This window comes from Pristiophorus japonicus, chromosome 1 (assembly GCF_044704955.1).
Source record: "Pristiophorus japonicus isolate sPriJap1 chromosome 1, sPriJap1.hap1, whole genome shotgun sequence".
Lineage (NCBI taxonomy): Eukaryota > Metazoa > Chordata > Chondrichthyes > Pristiophoridae > Pristiophorus > Pristiophorus japonicus.
In genome coordinates, this window is record NC_091977.1 from 196908954 (window position 1) to 196931118 (window position 22165).

The following is a 22165-nucleotide window of genomic DNA, read 5'->3' on the forward strand; positions in this document are numbered from 1 at the left end:
TCCCCCCCCCCCCCCCCCCCGCCCCAGTACGAGACTCCTCAGCAAAAGGAAGCATCCTCCCTGCATCTATCCTGTCAAGCCCTGTAAGAATTTTGAATATTTCCATGAGATCACCTCTCATTCTTCTAAACTCTAGAGAATATAGGCCTAGTCTACTCAATCCCCCATTCCAGGAATCAGTCTGGTGAACCTTCGTTGCACTCCCTCAATGGTAAGTATATCCTTCCTTACGTAAGGAGACCAAAACTGTACACAGCACTCCAGGTGCGGTCTCACCATGGCCCTATATAATTGCAGTAAGACATCTTTACTATTATACTCAAATCCTCTGGTGATAAAGACCAACATACAATTTGCTTTCTTAGATGCTTGCTGTATCTGTGTTAACTTTCAGTGATTCGTGTACAAGGACACTCAGGTCCCTCTGAACATCAACACTTCCCAATCTCTCACCATTTAAAAATACTCTGCTTATCTATTTTTCCTACCAAAGTGGATAACTTCACATTTCTCCACATTTTATTCCATTTGCCATGTTCTTACCCACTCACTCAGCTTGCCTATATCCCCTTGAAGTCTCTTTGCATCCTCCTCACAAATTACATTCCCACCTAACTTGTATCATCAGCAAACTTGGATATATTACATTTGGTCCCCTCATCCAAATCATTGATACAGATTGTGAATAGCTGGGGCCCAAGCACCGATCCTTGCGGTACCCCATTAGTTACAGCCTGCCAACCCAAAAATGACCTGTTTATTCATACTCTGTTTTCTGTCCGTTAACCAATCCTCAATCCAAGCTAATATATTACCCCCCATCCCATGAGCCCTAATTTTGTACAATAATCTCTTGTGTGGCACCTTATCGAATGCCTTCTGAAAATCCAAATACACCACATCCACTGGTTCCCCTTAGCTATTCTGCTAGTTACAACCTCAAAAAACTCGACAGATTTTCCCTTTCATAAATATGTGTTGACTCCACCCAATCCTATTATTATTTTCTAAGTGCCCTGTTACTACATCCTTAATAATAGATTCTAACATTTTCCCTACTACTGATGTCAGGCTAACCGGTATGTAGTTCCCCATTTGTTTTCTCTCCCTCTCTTAAATAGCGGGGTTACATTGGTTCCCGCAGATTGGAAGGTAGCTATTCTAGAATCTATGGAATTTTGGAAGATGATAACCAATGCATCCACTATCTCTACAGCCATCTCTTTCAAACCCCTAGGATGTAGGCCATCAGGGCCAGGGGATTTATTGGCTTTCAGTCCCATTAATTTCTCCAGTACTATTTTTTTACGAATACTAATTTCTTTCAGTTCCTCATTCTCACTAGACCCTTGATAATCCATTGTTTCCGGAAAGTTTTTTGTGTCTTCTTCCTTGAAGACAAACACAAACTATTTGTTTAATTTCGCTGCCATTTCCTTATTCGCCATTATAATTTCTCCTGTCTCAGCCTGTAGGGGATCCTCATTTACTTTCGCTAATCTTTTCCTTTTTACATACTTGTAGAGGCTTTTGCTGTCTGTTTTTATGTTTCTCGCTAGTTTACTCTCGTATTCTATTTTCCCTTTCTTTATCAATTTCTTGGTCCTCCTTTGTGGAATTCTAAAATACTCCCAATCCTTAGGCTCACTGCTCTTTTTGGCAACATTATAAGCCTCATCCTTTGCTCAAATACTATCTTTAACTTCTCTTGTTAGATTTTGTGGGATTTTTGTGCCTTAAAGGAATGTATGTTTGTTGTAAATTATGTATTCATTCTTTAAATGCTAGCCATTGCTCGTCTATCATCATACCTTTTAATGTGGTTTCCCAATTTACCTTAGCCAACTCTCCCCTCATACCTACATAGTTTCCTTTGTTTAGATTTAAGACCCTAGTTTTGGATTTAACTAAATCTCTTTCAGACTTAATGTAAAAATCTATCTCATTATGGTCACTCTTCCATAAAGGTTCCTTTATTACACGGTTATTAATTAACCCTTTCTCATTGCACAATACTAGATTTAAAATAGCCTGTTCTCTCATTGGTTCCTCAACATACTGATCTAGAAAGCCATCATATACATTCCATGAATTCGTCCTCCACACTATTTCTGCAAATTTAATTTGCCCAGTCTATGTATAGATTAAAGTCCCCCATAATTATTGTATTATCTTTGTTGCATGCCCCTCTAAATTCCTGATTTATACTATTACCACTACTGTTTGGGGGCCTATAAACAACTCCCACCAACATTTTCTGCCCCTCTCTATTTCTTAGCTCCACCCAAACTGATTCTACTTCTTGATTATCCGAGCTAAAATCCTTTCTCTCTACTGTCTTTATCCCATCCTTTATTATCAGGGCTACCTCTCCTCCTTTTCCATTTTGCCTATCTCTTCTAAAAGTTAAGTATCCTGGAATATTTAGTTCCAACCTTGGTCACTTTGCAACCATGTCTCTCTCTGTAATGGCTATTCGATCAAAACTATGAATTTCTATCTCCGCAATTAATTCATCTATTTTGTTGCGAATGCTTCGCACATTCCGATATAGTGCCTTTAGCTTTGGCTTTTTTCTATTTTTCCCTGATGTCACCTTAGTCAGTAATGCCCTATTACTTTTGTTACTCTCTCTGTCCTTTCCTGACCCACTCTGCTTAATGTTACTTAAAACTTTGCTCTGCTCTCGAGTCTTGATAATTCTCTTGCTACTTTTAATTTTACTATTTCCTGAATCCCCCCTTCATTAGTTTAAAAGCCTTGTGTACTGTCCTAGTTATTTGATTCACGAGGACACTGGTTCCAGCTCGGTTCAAGCGGAGCCTGTCCCGACGGAACAGCTCCCTCTTTCCCCAGTACTGGTGCCAGTGCCCCATGAAGCAAAGCCTCTGGCTTCCACATCACTCTTTTAGCCACACATTTAACTTTCTAATCTGCTTGTCCCTATACCAATTGGCACGTGGCTCAGGTAGCAATCCAGAGATTATTACCTTTTGAGGTTCTGCTTTTTAATTTGGACCCCAAATCATCAAACTCTCTCAACAGAACCTCATACCTAGTTCTACCTATGTCGTTAGTTCCTACGTGGACAACGACAACTGGATCCTTCCCCTCCCACTCCAAGTTCTTCTCCAGCTGCGAGGAGATGTCTTTAACCCTGGCACCAGCAGGCAACACAACCTTTGAAACCCCCGGTCGCAGCTGCAGAGAACAGCATCTGACGATACTGTCCCCTACCACAACTACATTTCCTTTCACGCCCCCCCACTTGAATGTCTTCTTGCTCCATGATACCATGGCCAGCCTGCTCATCCATCCTGCAGGCTTTTCCCTCATCCACACAGGCAGCAAAAAATCTTATACTTGTTGGATAAGGGCAAAGGCTGAGGCTGCTCCCGCACTGCATCTGGGGTCCCCTTACCTGCCTGAGTTGCAGTCGTACCCTCCTATCCCTCCTCTAGACCTGCACGACTACCTAACCGAAGGAGTGGATCAAAGTGTCCAGTTAACTCTTCCCTTCCCTAATGCCCTGCAATGTCTGCATCTCAGACTCCAGCTCAACAACTCTGAGCTGAAGTTCCTCAAGATGCAGGCACTTACTGCAAATATGGTTGTCTGAGATCACAATGCTCTCAACAAACTCCCACATGCTGCAGTTGTGACACACCATCTGCACTGCCATCCCGATATGATCTTGTATTATTTAATTAACTAATTACAATTTGTATTTAAGTAACTCAGTTTACAGTTTAGTTCATTGACTTCTTAATGAATCTGGATCAAGTAATGGGTAATGGAATTAAGTATCTATCTGAAACACAAAACACTACAAATAGTGTGGGCAAAAAGCTACAACTCCTTCCCCCTAGTTCAGTGTGTTTTAATAAATTGTACTTGGTGTATTAGAAGTTTGTAGATGTCAGAATGACAGTTCTTTGAGCTTCTCATATTATTTGATTATAGTACTGCTTGTTAGTAATTAGGAGTTGACTTCATCTGACGTTGTTGGCTCATTTGATCAGTTTTGGTGATGTGGAAAAGAAGGAACAAACTTGCATCTATGTGGTGTTTTTCATATCCTCAGGATATTCTAAAGTGCTTTACTGCGACCGAGACTCCAGGATGGTATGTTGCCTCCCTGGTGCAAGGGTCAAGGATGTCTCGGAGCGGGTGCAGGACATTCTAAAAAGGGAGGGAGAACAGCCAGTTGTCGTGGTGCACGTTGGTACCAATGACATAGGTAAAAAAAGGGATGAGTTCCTACGAAATGAATTTAAGGAGCTAGGAGCTAAATTAAAAAGTAGGACCTCAAAAGTAGTAATCTCGGGATTGCTACCAGTGCCACGTGCTAGTCAGAGTAGGAATCGCAGGATAGCTCAGATGAATACGTGGCTTGAGCAATGGTGCAGCAGGGAGGGATTTAAATTCCTGGGGCATTGGAACCGGTTCTGGGGGAGGTGGGACCAGTACAATCCGGACGGTCTGCACCTGGGCAGAATCGGAACCAATGTCCTCGGGGGAGTGTTTGCTAGTGCTGTTGGGGAGGAGTTAAACTAATATGGCAGGGGGATGGGAACCAATGCAGGGAGATAGAGGGAAACAAAAAGGAGGCAAAAACAAAAGACAGAAAGGAGATGAGGAAAAGTGGAGGGCAGAGAAACCCAAGGCAAAGAACAAAAAGGGCCATAGTACAGCAAAATTCTAAAAGGACAGAGGGTGTTAAAAAAACAAGCCTGAAGGCTTTGTGTCTTAATACAAGGAGTATCCGCAATAAGGTGGATGAATTAACTGTGCAAATAGATGTTAACAAATATGATGTGATTGGGATTACGGAGACGTGGCTCCAGGATGATCAGGGCTGGGAACTCAACATCCAGGGGTATTCAACATTCAGGAAGGATAGAATAAAAGGAAAAGGAGGTGGGGTAGCATTGCTGGTTAAGGAGGAGATTAAGGCAATAGTTAGGAAGGACATTAGCTTGGATGATGTGGAATCTATATGGGTAGAGCTGCAGAACACCAAAGGGCAAAAAACGTTAGTGGAAGTTGTGTACAGACCTCCAAACAGTAGTAGTGATGTTGGGGAGGGCATCAAACATGAAATTAGGGGTGCGTGCAATAAAGGTGCAGCAGTTATAATGGGTGACTTTAATATGCACATAGATTGGGCTAACCAAACTGGAAGCAATACGGTGGAGGAGGATTTTCTGGAGTGCATAAGGGATGGTTTTTTAGACCAATATGTCGAGGAACCAACTAGGGGGGAGGCCATCTTAGACTGGGTGTTATGTAATGAGAGAGGATTAATTAGCAATCTCGTTGTGCGAGGCCCCTTGGGGAAGAGTGACCATAATATGGTGGAATTCTGCATTGGGATGGAGAATGAAACAGTTAATTCAGAGACCATGGTCCAGAACTTAAAGAAGGCTAACTTTGAAGGTATGAGGCGTGAATTGGCTGGGATGGATTGGCGAATGATACTTAAGGGGTTGACTGTGGATGGGCAATGGCAGACATTTAGAGACCGCATGGATGAACTACAACAATTGTACATTCCTGTCTGGCATAAAAATAAAAAAGGGAAGGTGGCTCAACCGTGGCTATCAAGGGAAATCAGGGATAGTATTAAAGCCAAGGAAGTGGCATACAAATTGGTCAGAAATAGCAGCGAACCTGGGGACTGGGAGAAATTTAGAACTCAGCAGAGGAGGACAAAGGGTTTGATTAGGGCAGGGAAAATGGAGTATGAGAAGAAGCTTGCAGGGAACATTAAGACGGATTGCAAAAGTTTCTATAGATATGTAAAGAGAAAAAGGTTAGTAAAGACAAATGTAGGTCCGCTGCAGTCAGAATCAGGGGAAGTCATAACGGGGAACAAAGAAATGGCGGACCAATTGAACAAGTACTTTGGTTCGGTATTCACGAAGGAGGACACGAACAACCTTCCGGTTATAAAAGGGGTCGGGGGGTCTAGTAAGGAGGAGGAACTGAGGGAAATCCTTATTAGCCGGGAAATTGTGTTGGGGAAATTGATGGGATTGAAGGCCGATAAATCCCCAGGGCCTGATGGACTGCATCCCAGAGTACTTAAGGAGGTGGCCTTGGAAATAGTGGATGCGTTGACAGTCATTTTCCAACATTCCATTGACTCTGGATCAGTTCCTATGGAGTGGAGGGTAGCCAATGTAACCCCACTTTTTAAAAAAGGAGGGAGAGAGAAAACAGGGAATTATAGACCGGTCAGCCTGACATCGGTAGTGGGTAAAATGATGGAATCAATTATTAAGGATGTCATAGCAGTGCATTTGGAAAGAGGTGACATGATAGGTCCAAGTCAGCATGGATTTGTGAAAGGGAAATCATGCTTGACAAATCTTCTGGAATTTTTTGAGGATGTTTCCAGTAGAGTGGATAAGGGAGAACCAGTTGATGTGGTATATTTGGACTTTCAGAAGGCGTTCGACAAGGTCCCACACAAGAGATTGATGTGCAAAGTTAGAGCACATGGGATTGGGGGTAGTGTACTGACATGGATTGAGAACTGGTTGTCAGACAGGAAGCAAAGAGAAGGAGTAAATGGGTACTTTTCAGAATGGCAGGCAGTGACTAGTGGGGTACCGCAAGGTTCTGTGCTGGGGCCCCAGCTGTTTACACTGTACATTAATGATTTAGATGAGGGGATTAAATGTAGTATCTCCAAATTTGCGGATGACACTAAGTTGGGTGGCAGTGTGAGCTGCGAGGAGGATGCTGTGAGGCTGCAGAGCGACTTGGATAGGTTAGGTGAGTGGGCAAATGCATGGCAGATGAAGTATAATGTGGATAAATGTGAGGTTATCCACTTTGGTGGTAAAAACAGAGAGACAGACTATTATCTGAATGGTGACAGATTAGGAAAAGGGGAGGTGCAAAGAGACCTGGGTGTCATGGTACATCAGTCATTGAAGGTTGGCATGCAGGTGCAGCAGGCGGTTAAGAAAGCAAATGGCATGTTGGCCTTCATAGCAAGGGGATTTGAGTACAGGGGCAGGGAGGTGTTGCTACAGTTGTACAGGGCATTGGTGAGGCCACACCTGGAGTATTGTGTACAGTTTTGGTCTCCTAACCTGAGGAAGGACATTCTTGCTATTGAGGGAGTGCAGCGAAGGTTCACCAGACTGATTCCCGGGATGGCGGGACTGACCTATCAAGAAAGACTGGATCAACTGGGCTTGTATTCACTGGAGTTCAGAAGAATGAGAGGGGACCTCATAGAAACATTTAAAATTCTGACGGGGTTAGACAGGTTAGATGCAGGAAGAATGTTCCCAATGTTGGGGAAGTCCAGAACCAGAGGTCACAGTCTAAGGATAAGGGGTAAGCCGTTTAGGACCGAGATGCGGAGGAACATCTTCACCCAGAGAGTGGTGAACCTGTGGAATTCTCTACCACAGAAAGTTGTTGAGGCCAATTCACTAAGTATATTCAAAAAGGAGTTAGATGAGGTCCTTACTACTAGGGGGATCAAGGGGTATGGCGAGAAAGCAGGAATGGGGTACTGAAGTTGAATGTTCAGCCATGAACTCATTGAATGGCGGTGCAGGCTAGAAGGGCCGAATGGCCTACTCCTGCACCTATTTTCTATGTTTCTATAACCAATGAATTACTTTGAAACATGGTCACTATTTTATAGGCAAACATGGCAGACAATGTGCACAAACAGCAAATGGAAGAATGAGCAGATTATCATTTTTTTGTGGTATTGGTCGAGGGGTAAATGTTGGCCAGGACACTGGGAGAACTGCCTTGGTCTTCTTTGAATATTGATATAGGATTGTTTGCATTCTCTTGAGCAGACACATATGGCCTCGGTTTAACGCCTCGTCCAAAAGACACATCTCCAACAAGACAATATTCCCTCAGTACTGCACTGAAGTGCCGGCCTGGATTATGTGCTCAATTCCAGGAGTAGTGCATGAACCCACAATCTACTGACTCAGAGATGAGAGTGATATCACTGAACCAGAAGGAATGGTATCTTATTTTGATCTCACTGAGTTTTTATACAACTTAATACCAAACGAAGGCTGCAACAGTCCTGGCTGTGTGCAGTGCTATTCTCTTAGTAGCTATGTAGCAATTGCACATAGTTATTACTGAATCTTTAGTCGATAAGTTTCTGCTCTTTTACGTAGTAATTGACCACTCGTGTTAGGTTTGAGCCATTTTATAGAATCTAACATATAATAATGAAAATTGTAACCAGTTTAATAACTAGTAGGAGTTGATCTATTTGGTCTTTAACGACTCTGAGCTAGAGTTTCCCCAAAAGCCGCCAGTGCCCGATTGCTGCCCAAAAAACCACTAAGGCTGGGAAGATTATCGCCGGCGAAAACTTCCCGAAAAAATCTTTAAATCCGCCCAGCGAAAAATATGGGCCTTGCACCCCAATCTGGGCGAAAAAGTGCAATTTCGGCTAGATTGGGCAGAAAATGGGTGAAAAATAAAAAAAATCTATAAAAATTTACACCAAGACTGCAGGTTGGGTCTAACACCAAAAAAAAATAAAATTTTTTTTTTAAAAACCTAACCAAAAATTTCCCAAGACATTTTTAAATTAAATCGCCCCAACAGATTTTGAAAATAAATAGTAAAAAAACAATCACTTAACTTTTTCTTGCAGACCTACTTACCTCCCGCCCAGCTCCGCTGATCCTCGTGGGCGTTTATAAAAAAAAAAATGTTATGCTTACCTACGGGTCCCCGCTCAGCCAAAGATCACGCCAGAGCGATCTGTGGACGTTGCACTTCGGCGGTCCTCTCCCCAACGGGACTTCGAAACCGCCGGTGTGCTTCAGCTGGGAAATTTTTCGCCGACCTGGTTCTCACCCAAAATGGCCAATACCGCCGAGAAACCGGGCAGTGTACCAGTGCAAATTCTAGCCCATAGTTTCTGCCACTGATAATGTGATCAGAGCCCCTCTAGCATATGAGCTCATATTTCAGAAGCTTTATATATTAACAAACTAATTTATTAAGTAATGATAACTTATTTATATGGTGCCTTTGACATAGTAAAACGTCCCAAGGTAAAATTATGGGTTCATAATTCTAGGTTTTCTTTAACTGGAGTAAAATTGCCTCGAGAATTAGTAAAACTTACAAAATTGGAAAGATATGCAGAGATCTGCCAAAGGTATCTTGTGATTTCAAATGTTAGATTAATGTGACGCTTGTTTAAAGTCTGCAAAGAATGGGCATCGATGGAATATTGCCACTAAAACAAAAATTGCCTCATACTTGAATGGAGCACATACACTCACTCCTTGGACATGGATTTTGATTTAGTGATTTAGTGAATCGGCAACCCGTTTTACATCTCTCCCGATTTTTATCTCCATTGAAATCATGCTTTTTTTACATACTATGAATTAGATTGTCCCATTCATTTTGTAAAATGCCAACCAGCTGGAACGCACACAGAGTTGATACGGTTGCCAATGGCACATTACATAGTGGATAAAAACCCATTGGGTCACCTTCACTTTTATCTGTATTTTGTAGAGTAGGTAATCAAAATTGACTTCACTGTCTTAAAAGGGCACTATTCTCCTGAAAAATGCTTGGCAGTTTTTTGGTTTAATGTGGGTAAAGAACTAGAGCAGCCATCAGTTTTGTCATTTTTCTTGAAACGGTCCAACTAATCTTTGACATGTTGAGTTACCTGTGGATAGAAACATAGAAACATAGAAAATAGGTGCAGGAGTAGGCCATTCGGCCCTTCGAGCCTGCACCACCATTCAATAAGATCGTGGCTGATCATTCCCTCAGTACCCTTTTCCTGCTTTCTCTCCATACCCCTTGATCCCTTTAGCCATAAGGGCCATATCTAACTCCCTCTTGAATATATCCAATGAACTAGTGCCATGGAAACCTTCCAAAATAAACTGCTGCCAAGATATTCTGCAAGAATATGGACAAGGCTTTGATGCCCTGTCACCCATCTGGGAGAGAATGGTTTTGCATGTATTCCCTACATTTTCTCAAAATCTAAGGATCAAACACAAGATCTGATTGGAGCGAACAACAGCAATTTTGGTAACTCCTTAATGGCTGATTGTTTGACCTGTTGGAGCCGAGTGCATCCAAACGTTTAGAAATTCCTTAAATACAAGACTACTTCACAGACGGGAGGTCAGATGTGACATGACTCCTCTCGGAGCCAGCCCCATTTGACAGGTTGACTTTTAACCCTTAAGACTGCCACTTAGATCGAGGGAATTCTGTATTTCCTGGACAATTTGTTTACATTTTCAGCTAAGAAACAAACCCTTATTGTTGATTTAACTGATAAAGCTACACAGATGTTGAGTAGCTTTAGTATTGTAATAATGTTATACTAAATGTTTTAACATTTTACTCATCCATCTTCATTTTTCACTTTTTGTACTTTATTCTTCTATACCTATTGTTTTAACTTTTGTTTTGTTTTATAAAATAATGTTTCAATACTACTACTGCTTCATCTTTGTTCTTACTGCTTCATATTTTCCTTTCTTCTATATTGTACTCTAACTGGTGAAAATCAATGGCCATTTTGAGTCTTTTGATGAAGGCTTTCTCATGGCTCTATCTCCAAGGCTGCTAAGTGGAGTAATTTTTATGCAATTCTGAAGTATTGTCTTCATCTGCCTTCTCAGGATGGCAAGTCTTCAGGTATTTGTATGCTCCAACGTGGCCTCCAAATTAATTCATGGAGATGCTCAACCTTGATTATTGTACTGCTTTGGTAAAATTCATTTATATGAGAAGAATGGATGCGGAAGAATGGTAGTTTGTTTGTAATTCACTGCTTGAATGTAGTTCAGTATACCATGTTTCCTCCTGTCTTTTGTGTCAGACCTACAGACCTACAAAAATGGGGCCTTTTATCATTTTCTATGTGTGCATTTCCAATGTTGTATCAATTAAGTGTCTCTCGTTGCCATCTGATTTAAAAGAAATAAGATGTGAAACCAGAACAGGGCATAACTGACGCTAATGACAAAGATTACCTACTTCACAACAAAAAAATTCAAAGGCCTGAGTGAAGGGAAGCAGTGCCGCTTCACCCCACTCCGACCTGCCCCCAGGGGATGGGAAGAAGCCCAGGCAGCGAAATCGAGGCTACAAAAAGAGCTGGAGCAGCGGGCCCTGGAATATCGTGGGCCACCCCGACCTGCGTGAGAACACCTCCGCAGGTCGGGGCTATGAAAAGAACTGGACATGCCACTACAACTTCCAGAGTGAGCTGCTCCAAGTGTGCGATGGCTTCGAGGTGGATGATTGGGTGACATCATCAGGACCCAAGTCGCTGTTTGGAGCACGGGTAGGAGCATTGGCGGGGCCCTGGTACAGCAGAGGAGCGGGAAGGACGTGGTGGAGGTGCGGCGAGTGATCAAGGCGGAGGAGCGATGCGGGATCGTGACTGAAATTCGGTGGGTAATCGTGGCGGAGGTCTGGCAAATGTTTGATGCGGAGGTGCAGTGGGAGATCACGACAGAGGTTCGACGAATGTTTGGTGCGGAGGTGCGGCGAGTGTTTTGTGGCAGAGGAGCAGCGAGAGATAATGGCGGAAGTGAGGGTACGGGGCAGATGAGGGTACGGGGCCCAGAAGAGGCCAGCCCACACTGCGATATGTGTGCGCACTAGGTCCGTGCAGCAGAGCAGGTCTTCATCGTCCTGGTTAACCCTGCCACTGGATAAAGGCCTAGCTCTGTCAAGCCCATGTGGTGGCTGATGTGCAATGGTCACAACATGTTAAAAAAAAAAATCTATGCACAGGCATCTTCCACCCCTTCAATTGGAGTTCAGGACTTGGGTCCTTCATTGAAACATCTGTGAACTCGTGGAAGCAAGTTATCCTCGTTCGAGGGACCACCTATGATGATGACTTCACAACACCACTAAAAAAATGATGACGTTTTTAAAGATGATTGCCTGTTAATTGTTATGTAGAAGTGACCTATATTGATAGAATGAGGAAGCTTATACTAAAAATAGGTAATTTATCATTGTACACTGGCTGTGGAAATATACTGTTATCAGCATACACAGAAGGTCGAATGAAGGCATTGGAATGATTTGTTTTTGCTTTTTATTGAAACTTATCTTTCTTCCTGTCAGATGGTTATCAATATTTTGATTGCATAATGTCACACCTCACAGATAGTTTCCTGTAAAATGCTTTACATTGCCACAACAGAGAGAGTAGAAAAGGCATGTGTTAAAGTGTGTCAAGTAAACGAAGATGCATTGATAATATGGCAGGTTATAAATAATGGATAACTAACATAAAAGCCCAGATATTGGATCACACTGCACCACAAAATGGCTAGCTTAGGTGCCCTGGAAGCCTATGCAGGAACCATAACCAATATTGTGGGTGACATATGGAATGAGCGCTCGCACGAGCTCTGCAATATTTGTTAGGGTTCCTGCATAGGTGTCCAGGGTGCGTGCCTGTATCTGGTGTTAGGCTGATTGCAAATTGGGGACCGAACACCTGTCTCAGGTCCCTTTTCAAAATTGTATTGTGCCATGTTTCTTCAGGGGTTCATCAGCCAAACCAGTGATTCTTGACGGGACTGCTGATGTGACGAGCCTCATTAGCTGCAGTTGTTAATTTTTCATAATTTATTATTCTACAACATATTTTCTGGTTAAATAGAAGAGCAGAGGATTCTGAGGGTACAAATACACAAATCACTAAAGGTAGCGACGCGCATTAATAAGGCCATAAACAAAGCACTGGTTCATTTCTAGAGGGAAGATTGAGGAATGACCTGATAGAGGTCTTTAAGATTATGAAAGGTTTTGACAGAGTAGAAGTGGAGAAGATATTTCCATGTAGAGACGAGAACGAGGGGCCATAAATAGAAGATAGTCACTGATAAATCCAATAAGGAATTCAGTCCCAACTTCTTTACTCACAGTGTGATCAGAATGGGGAACTTGCTACCACAAGGAATAGTTGAGGCGACTAACATAGATGCATTTAAGGGGAAGCTAAGATAAACACATGAAGGAGAAAGGAATAGAAGATATATTGGTGGGGTTAGATGAAGAAGAGTGGGAGGATGCTTCTGTGGAGCATAAACACTGGCATAGACCAGTTGGGCCAAATGGCCTGTTTCTGTGCTGTAAATACTATGTAATACTGTGTTGTATGCTATTTCTGACCTGTATAAAAATTGATTTCCGAACATCTCGGTTAGAGTACACAAATACACTACTTGGTGTGATATAAGCCTTAAAGACCAAAAAAGCTTTGGCCTGTGCTATGTTAATTGATCACAGTAGGGAGAGCTCAATCATTGGCATGGGTTAGGGAGAGGAATAAAATAAGTGGTTTATGTTCCTCATTGCTATACAGGGATTCCCATGGGAAGTGCATGCACGTGGACCTTGAATGAGGACAGGATCAGGCTTGGCTGTGAATGACCTCACAGTCAGATGATATGATAACACACGTTACCTCTGGAGTCCCCCAAGGATCTATCAGCCTCATCCTATTTTTCATCTGTGTGCTGCCCCTAGGCGTTATCATCTGAAAACACAACATCAGGTGCCGCATGTACGCTGCCGGCTCCCAGCTCTATCTCACCACCACCTCGCTCGACCCCTCCACTGTCTCTGATTTGACACATTGCTTATCTAACAACCAGTACTGGATGAGCAGAAATTTAATCTAACTAAATATTGGGAAGACAGAAGCCATTGTCTTTGGTCCCCGTCACAATCTCCTTTCCCTAGCCACTGAGATCATCCCTCTTTCTGGCAACTGTTTGAGGCTGATCAAGACTGTTCGCAAGGTGTAGGAGTTGACCCCCAAGATGAGCTTCCGGCCACATATCCACGCCATCACTAATACCGCCTACTTCCACCTCTGTAACATTGCCTGACTCCGCTCCTGCCTTAGCTCATCTGCTGCTGAAACTCCCATCCATGCCTTTGTTACCTCTAGACTCGACTACTCCAACGCACTCCTGGCTGGCCTCCACATTCTACCCTACATAAACTTGAGCTCATCCAAAACTCTGCTACCCTTTGAACTTGCACCAAGTCCCATTCATCCATCACCCCTGTGCTCGCTGACCTACATTGGCTCCCAATCTGGCAGTGCCTCAATTTTAAAATTTTCATTCTTATTTTCAAATCCCTCTGAAGTTTGCCACTCCCTATCTCTGTAATCTCCTCCAGCCCCACAACCCCCCGAGACCTTTGTGCTCCTCCAATTCAGGCCTCTTGCACATCGCTCCATCATTGGTGGCCATACTTTCAGCTGCCTGGGCCTTAAGCTCTGGAATTCCCTCCGTAAATCTCTCCGCCTCTCTATCTCTTCCTCCTCCTTTTAAGACGCTCCTTAAAACCTATCTTTTTGACCAGCTTTTAGTCATCTGTCCTATTATCTCTTTATGCAACTCAGTGTCAAATGTTGTTAACGCTTCTGTAAAACGCCTTGAGGCGATTTACTACAATAAGAGCGCTATATAAATGCAAGTTGTTATTGTTATTTCTCAGGCTCACAAACAAAATGACATGTATGAAACATGAGCACCACCTTTACGAGAGATAGATAAATGGAGAATAAACTGGCTAAAATAAAAATGATTTGAAGAAGCCAAATAATGTTATTAATTTGGATGTACACCATTTCAGTTGTGGTTTTGGCCATCATTTTAAAATTTATCAAACTCTAAACCTGTTGAAATGCAATTGCATTGCACGGTGTGGACGCTTAATGTGGACATTGAACGTAAAGCGATAGAAATGAACTTTCCCACCATTGACTACTCTTATCATACGGAGCATAAAAATTCTCTGTCACTCCATTTTGTTTCTTTAATAAAAATCAACAATTACTTTAGGGCTTTCCCCTGTATTGTCAAGTTTACTAGTAAACATGTATTTAGAGGCTGTGCAGTGTTTAAAATAGGAGAGCTAACTATATGTATATTAGTTTTAAAAAGTGCACAAAGATTGTGCGATAATTCCTATTGGCTCTTATTGTCTTGTTCTCAGGTATTAGTGATTGCTATGGTCATGATTGAAGTAAAATTGCCATCAATTATCATCATATTTAATTAAAAATGTGCCAGCAATGATTTTTACCAGAGGTGTAAGTCTTGAAAATAAACCAGAACTGTAAATTGAGGCTGCGAAATTAGGAGGTGTAGCACCGACCATTAACGCCGGTTTTGCTGAATAAATGGCAGCCGCCTTGCTTCTGTTCACCGGCAGCTGCCATTTTGGGCAGATTGACAGTGCTGCCGTTGCCTGCGCTCACCGCCCACATTTAAATGATGCAGATTGTGACGGGAATCGGCATGCATCGCCTGAATTGACGCACGATCTAGGATTTTGAGCATTGCCGCTCTTGATACCATCCTCTCCAAACCATGGACAGAAGAATGTGCATACTGCAGTACTACAGAGATGCTGCCAGTGCTTCTTAAAGGGGCGCACACATCTTTCTGGTAAATTTAGATTTTTGCTTTTGGACTTTTTTTTAACATTTTATTGAAGTAGATGGCTTTGCAGGATAACCTTGAGGAGCTGGTGGCTGGGAGTGTCAAATCAAGTGACAGTGTTTCTTCTCCTCCTCCTCCTCCTCCTCCTCCTCCTCCTCCTCCTCCTCCTCCTCCTCCTCCTCCTCCTCTTCCTCACTGGCAGGACAGGCTAGATTTCTTGGGTGTCTAAAATGAGAAAGGCACAAGGGTAGGGTTGAGGGATGGCCGAGAAAGCAGGAGGCGCATGCTTATAACACGTGCAGCTTGTACGTCAGAAGATATTGTGGAATGAGGGGGAAGTGGGATGTGAGAAGGAGGTTAACATATGAGGATACATTGTATCCTTTCAGCCCCATTGTTGGCCAAGGGCTCAGCCATGCACCTGCCAAGAATGGCCAGTACCATCTCCTCTCTGAGGGTGAGGTGGAGCTAAGAGTGTGAGGTGTGCCTCATGTTTGGTAGAGATTGTTGGTAGATGGTAGTTGGGGGGGGTGGAGGGGGGCGGGGGTGGGGGGGGCAGGGGCGTCATGGTGCATTGAACAGTGTGCAAGGCTACTGGTGCAGTTGGTAGAAGATGGCTTTTGAAAATGCATTCACTGATCTTGATCACTCGTATGAGGTCATAATGTTTCTTTGGGCACTGGAGCGATGTCCTGGGGCTAACACTGCTGGTAGTGACGGCCTTGGCAATCTGGTCCAACATCCTTCTTTCTGGAGGGTCTCCTGGCCCCTTGTGGATAGAGCATCTCTCTTCCAGTGTTGAACCCTTGCACAAAGCTGAAGTGCTGTGTCCGAGACCTTGGGTGCCCTTTCCCTGGCCAATTGAGCCATTTGTGTCAGTGCTGAAGCACTCTTAGCATTTTTTATGTGCAGAAGGCTTTAAGAGCTGCAGACTGCCTAGTTCTGAAGGATTTTTGTTTTGTTGAAGGCAGTTCAGCTTTAAGAACTAGCAACTGACTTGAAAAGGAGCAGGCTAGCTTTAAGTAAAGCAATTCGAACTTGGACCCTCTATCCCTACTGAAAATCATTTCAAAATTTACAGAAACCACAATGAATAAGAATGTGTTGCAACACCTCAATCACAGCGCATGCTATTTGATCACTTGTTTAGCTTCAAAACATATAGGTTGACATGTGATGCTGCAGGTGCATTTCTAACCTGTTCTGTGAGTATGTGTAACAGCAAAAATAGCACTTTGTATTTAAAAGCTGGCACTTATTGCATGTACCTAATTCCAGGACGTTTCTTCTATCTATGAGCCAGTATCTGTATAGTTTGGCATCCAGTGCAAATTTGTTAAAACACTTCATTCACATCTGATCATTAGAGTTAAATATTGTTTCTTCTTTTTGATTGACCACTTACTCATTAAATACTATGACTAGCCTCCTCCTGATTAAACCTGCATTTTTTTAGTTAATAGGCAGCTGAGGTGCCAGTGTCCTTGGATGCAGTCAATGGGAAAGTAATGTGCAAGTACCCTGAGGCAGGTTCCCACAAAGCTAAAACTGGCAAAGATGTGGAAAGTGAGAGAATTAGTGGGCGTGTGAAGAAATGTGTTTGATCTTTCAGCAATTGAAGCAATGATGCTGAATGAAAAGAAATACTTTATAAACTCCCTGTAGCAAAACAATTATAATTGCTCAGTTAATGCCTATTGTCAGTAGCAGTAGGTTATATTTAAAGTTGTTCCATTTTTGAGTGTCAGTTCATTATATCCTACATAATGTATTATGGTATAAATTAAAACAAATATTTTAATATACCTGATTCTTCTTAAAACAATTCCATCAACATAAGGATTTTTATTTCTGCATAAAAACACCTGTCTACAGCTCCTTTTATGATTTCAGTGTCATGTAGAGCCATGTCTTTGAGCTGATAACACAAATGGATGCAAAATTGAGGATGTGTTGCAGAACAAATGTACCTCATAACTTTGCAGTGCTGCAAAAAAATGTGCATCAAATAATTCATACCTTTATTAGGGATTGCATAAGTGATAACCTGAAAGGTATATATTTTTTTTAACAAGAAGTATTTCTGATTTTAAACCAGGTTAGAGAACAACTATGTAGAAACTTTACTGTTTCACTCTGAGCTGCATTTCAATCCCATCATCCAGTTCCATCACACAGAGCTCTACTTCTACCTCTGCAATATTGCCCTTTTCAGTGTCTCACTGAAACTTCCCTGAATGTTTCACGCACAATGTGTTGCTTTAAAATACAATTGTTATTGTTTCGTAGGCAAACACATTTCGCATGCCAAAATCCCAGAAACAGCAATGAGATGAATGACTGGGTTAACTGCTTTTTCATGGTTGAGGGGGACTGTTAGCCAGAACACTGGGTGAACTCCCTCCTTTTTAAATTGTGCTATGGGATCTTTAGCATCCGCCTGAACTACTGGCGCCTTAGTTTTACATCTGTCATCTTTTCTAATGGACAGCAACTCAGTGCAACTCTTCTTTAGTGATGAAGTGTCGAACTAGTTTATTTAAAAGTCCAATTACTTCTCTCCCCACTTTGTAATCCTCCTTAAAAGCAAAATATACACTAACTTTAGCCACCCCTCCCAAAATTCAGGGCATTCTGACGTCATCAAAGGTGTTATGTAAATGCAAGCTCTTTCTTTCTATACAAGCAGTCTGACAATACAGGAGTGGCGGGATCTAGGGAGCTGCTGAGAGAGGAGGAGCTGGGTGTCCTCAGTGAATATGTGGAAGCTGATCCCGTATCTGCAGATATCACCAACAGACAGGTGTACCTGAGAAGAGGGAATTATACAGTATGCCAATTGGCTAGTACAGCAATTTGGGTGATTTGGGCTTTAGTGGACCTGAGATCGAGGGAGCAGAGGTTTGATCTTGTGGATGAGATTAGCTTAGAGAGAGCATGGGGGAAGATGGAAGAGGACTAGAGTGATTTAGGTGTTCAGGGCTAGGGTGAGGAATTGGGGGTGGGGAAGAGGGAAAGAAGCAAAGGCAGGTAAATGGACGATTTCCAGCTTGCTGATTAAGAAATACATAAGCTCCTAGCAATTCTTGTTAGGGTGTGGGTGGAGGGGGCAAGGAAATAGGTTTAAAGTGGTGTTTTTTAGGTAAGAAAAGAAATCTGGGGAATCTTTACACTTTAGTAAGATCTTAGAGTAGTGAGCAGTAGTGGCAGTGAGACCAGTTAAGAGCTTGAAGTGTTCCAGTAGACCTAGCTACAGATGGATAAGCTATTTGTACTCAAGTTTGTGCCCCTTGAACTTGAGGAAGGGAAGATGAGGACCATATCGGGGGAATGACCAGGAAGGGAGACAGCGAAAGTTTTGCTGAGGACAAGAGTATCAAAGGTAGAGGCGAGGGAGTGGTTGAGCTAATCAACAGCTGCAGAGGTATTTTGGCGAATGGAGGGCAGTTGGGAGTTTGAAAGTGCAGTTGTAAGCAACTTGGGGGAGAGTTTTTTTCCAGCAGTGAATGCAGAAGGAAGTGGTATTATAAGGGGCAATGCAATTTGTATGATGACGGATACAAGGCAGTATTTGGAGATGGTATTGTCAGTGATCGAGATTACAGGAGTAGAGAGGCTACAGGAGATGGTGAAGTTGAGGGGATAGCTATGAATATGGATGAGTTTATATGGATGGAGAGTTTTAGGGAAGGACAGGAGGGCAGTGAATTCAGAAGGGAAGGCAAGAGGGGCTGAGATAGAGATTGCAATTACTGAGGCTGAAGAGTCACTTTGTGCAGTAGAAGGGAGGATATCTTGGGGAGAAAACAAAAATTTTAAAGGAGGGGAGGGCATGTTATTGCTAATCATGATTCATGTTTCAGTCAAAGCCTGGATGTCAAGATGATCATGTACAATAAGATTGTGGAGGACAAGGGATTTGTTCACAAGTGAGCAGCCATTCTGGAGGGAGATGTGCAGAAGGGTACTGATCCACCAGGAGAATGCCGAGAGAAGCACAGCAAGTATCTGTGGTCTTGTTCAAGGGGATTCAAGCCTGGGACAGGAGCAAGAGAGAAAGTGGACAGAGGAGTAGTGATCAGTTGGGGTAGGGATCGACTTGGAGCGTCCACAAACCAACATCCAGTTCTGTGGGATTTCAGGATTTTCAGGATTTTCTGCTGATGTTTTGTGGTTCCTATTCCATCCAGTTCTCTGTGAAAACCATAAAGCAGTGACCTTGGATATAAGGACTCACAGAATAGATCTGTACTTGTTGCCAATGGCGAAAAAGAAATTGAAAGAAAACATGGCCGAGTGCTCTAAATTATGAAAAATATAGATATAATCAGGAATTTACTTAAACTGTGATCACAGAACTAGAAGACATAAATGTAAAATTAACAGACCAGACATTTGAAGGAATTCATTTTTGCTGAGAAATACATATATGTAATAGATTCCTATGAAATGTTGTGAAATAGGTTTGGACAGTCTCAATCGACTGGCCTACTTCTGCTCCTCCTGGCCCCATAAAAGCAATAAAACGTACCTGTTTGAACCTGTACATTTTCCAGGAAGAGCCTGACTCTCTTCAGCCTGGCAGGAAAGCCACAGTGATTTCCCCACTCAGGCCTGAGTTAGAATCATAGTTGGGTGTCAGCCATGGCTCAGTGGGTAGCACCCACACCTCTGAGTCAGAAGGTTGTGGGTTCAATCCCACTCCAGAGACTTGAGCACAGAAATCTAGGCTGACACTCCAGAGCAGTGCTGAGGGAGAGCTGCACTGTCAGAGGTGCCGCCTTTAGGATGAGACGTAAAAACGAGGCACCGTCTGCTGTCTCAGGTGGATATAAAAGATCGCATGGCACTATTTCAAAGAAGAGTAGGGGAGTTATCCCCGGTGTCCTGGCCAATATTGATCCCTCAATCAACATCACGAGAACAGATATTCTAGTCATTATCAAACTGCTATTTGTGGGACCTTGCTGTGCGCAAATTGGCTGCTACATTTCATAGAACCATGGAAATTTATGGCACAGAAGAAGGCCATTCGACCCATCATGTCTGTGCTGGCCGAAAAAGAGCTAGCCAACCTAATCCCAATTTCCAGCTCTTGGTCTGTAGCTTTGTAGGGTACGACACTTCTCGTGCATATCAAGTACTTTTTAAATGTGATGAGCGTTTCTGCCTCTACCACCCTTTCAGGCAGTAAGTTCCAGACCCCCACCACCCTCTGGGTGAAAGTAGTTCTCCGCAACTTTCCTCTAATCCTTCTACCAATTACTTCAAATCTATGCCGCCTGATTGCTGACCTCTTTGCTGGGGGAAATAGGTCCTTCCTATCCACTCTATTTGGGCCCCTCATAATTTTGTACACCTCAATATGGTACCCCTTAGCCTCCTCTGTTCCAAAGAAAATATTCCCAGCCTATCCAATCTTTCCTCATAGTTAAAATTCTCCAGTCCTGGCAACATCCTCAAATCTCCTCCACACCCTCTCTAGTGCAATCAAATTTTTCCTGTAATGTGGTGACCAGAACTGTACACAGTACTCTAGCTGTGGCCTAACTAGTGTTTTATACAGTTCAAGCATAACCTCTCCGTTCTTATATTCTATGCCTCGGCTAATAAAGGAAAGTATCCCGTATGCCTTCTTAACCACCTTATCTACTTGTCTTGCCACCTTCAGGAATCTGTGGACATGCACTCCAAGATGCCTCTGTTCCTCTACACTTCTCAGTGGCCTACCATTTATTGTGTATTCCATTTGCCACTTTTCTGCCCACCTGACCAGTCCATTGATAACTTCCTGCAGTCTACAGCTATCTTCCTTACTATCAACCACATGGCCAATATTTGTATCATGTGCAAACTTCTTAATCATGCCCTCTACATTGAAGTCTAAATCAATATCAGTTTCTACCAAAAAGCAAGGGGCCTAGTACTGAGCCCTGTGGAACCCCACTGGAAATAGCTTTCCAGTCACAAAAACATCTGTCGACCATTACCTTTTGCTTCCTGCCACTGAGCCAATTTTGGATCCAACTTTCCACTTAACCTTAAATCCCATGGGCTTTTACTTTTCTGACCAGCCTGTCATATGTGACCTTGTCAAAAGCCTTGCTAAAATCCATATAGACTACATCAAACTCACTATCCTCATCAACCCTCCTTATTAGCTCCTCAAAAAATGTAATCAAATTAGTCAGACATGATCTTCCCTTAACTCCATATTAACTATCCTTGATTAATCCATGCCATTCTAAATGACTGTCGCTTACAGCAGTGTCATGGGAATTAACTGTTAATACTTTCCCTCAGAATTGTTTCCAACAACTTGCCCACCATCGAGGTTAGGCTAACTGGTTTATAATTACTCTGTCTATCCCTTTCTCCCTTATTAAATAACGGTACAACTTTAGCAGTCCTCCAGCACCACAACTCTAGCCAGAGAGGCTTCTCTTAGCAGCCTGGGATACATTTCATCTGGGCCTGGTGATTTCCTACATTATAATAGAGACTACACTTCAAAAAGTAGTTAATTAAGTGTAAAGCGCTTTCATCCAGTAGTCATGAAAGACGCTATATAATTGCACGTCTTTCTTTCTTTTCTTGGGGCCCGATGACATCATTGGACGTGGATAGAGAACTGGTTGGCAGACAGGAAGCAAAGAGTAGGAATAAACCGGGTC

The 22165-nt window shown here is 42.7% G+C and overlaps 1 protein-coding gene across 1 annotated transcript in view; it reads left to right on the plus strand.

Annotated features, from left to right (window-relative positions):
• arhgef28a (Rho guanine nucleotide exchange factor (GEF) 28a) overlaps positions 1 to 22165 on the plus strand; it is a 484332-nt gene that overhangs the window by 380967 nt on the left and 81200 nt on the right. The window lies entirely within an intron of this gene.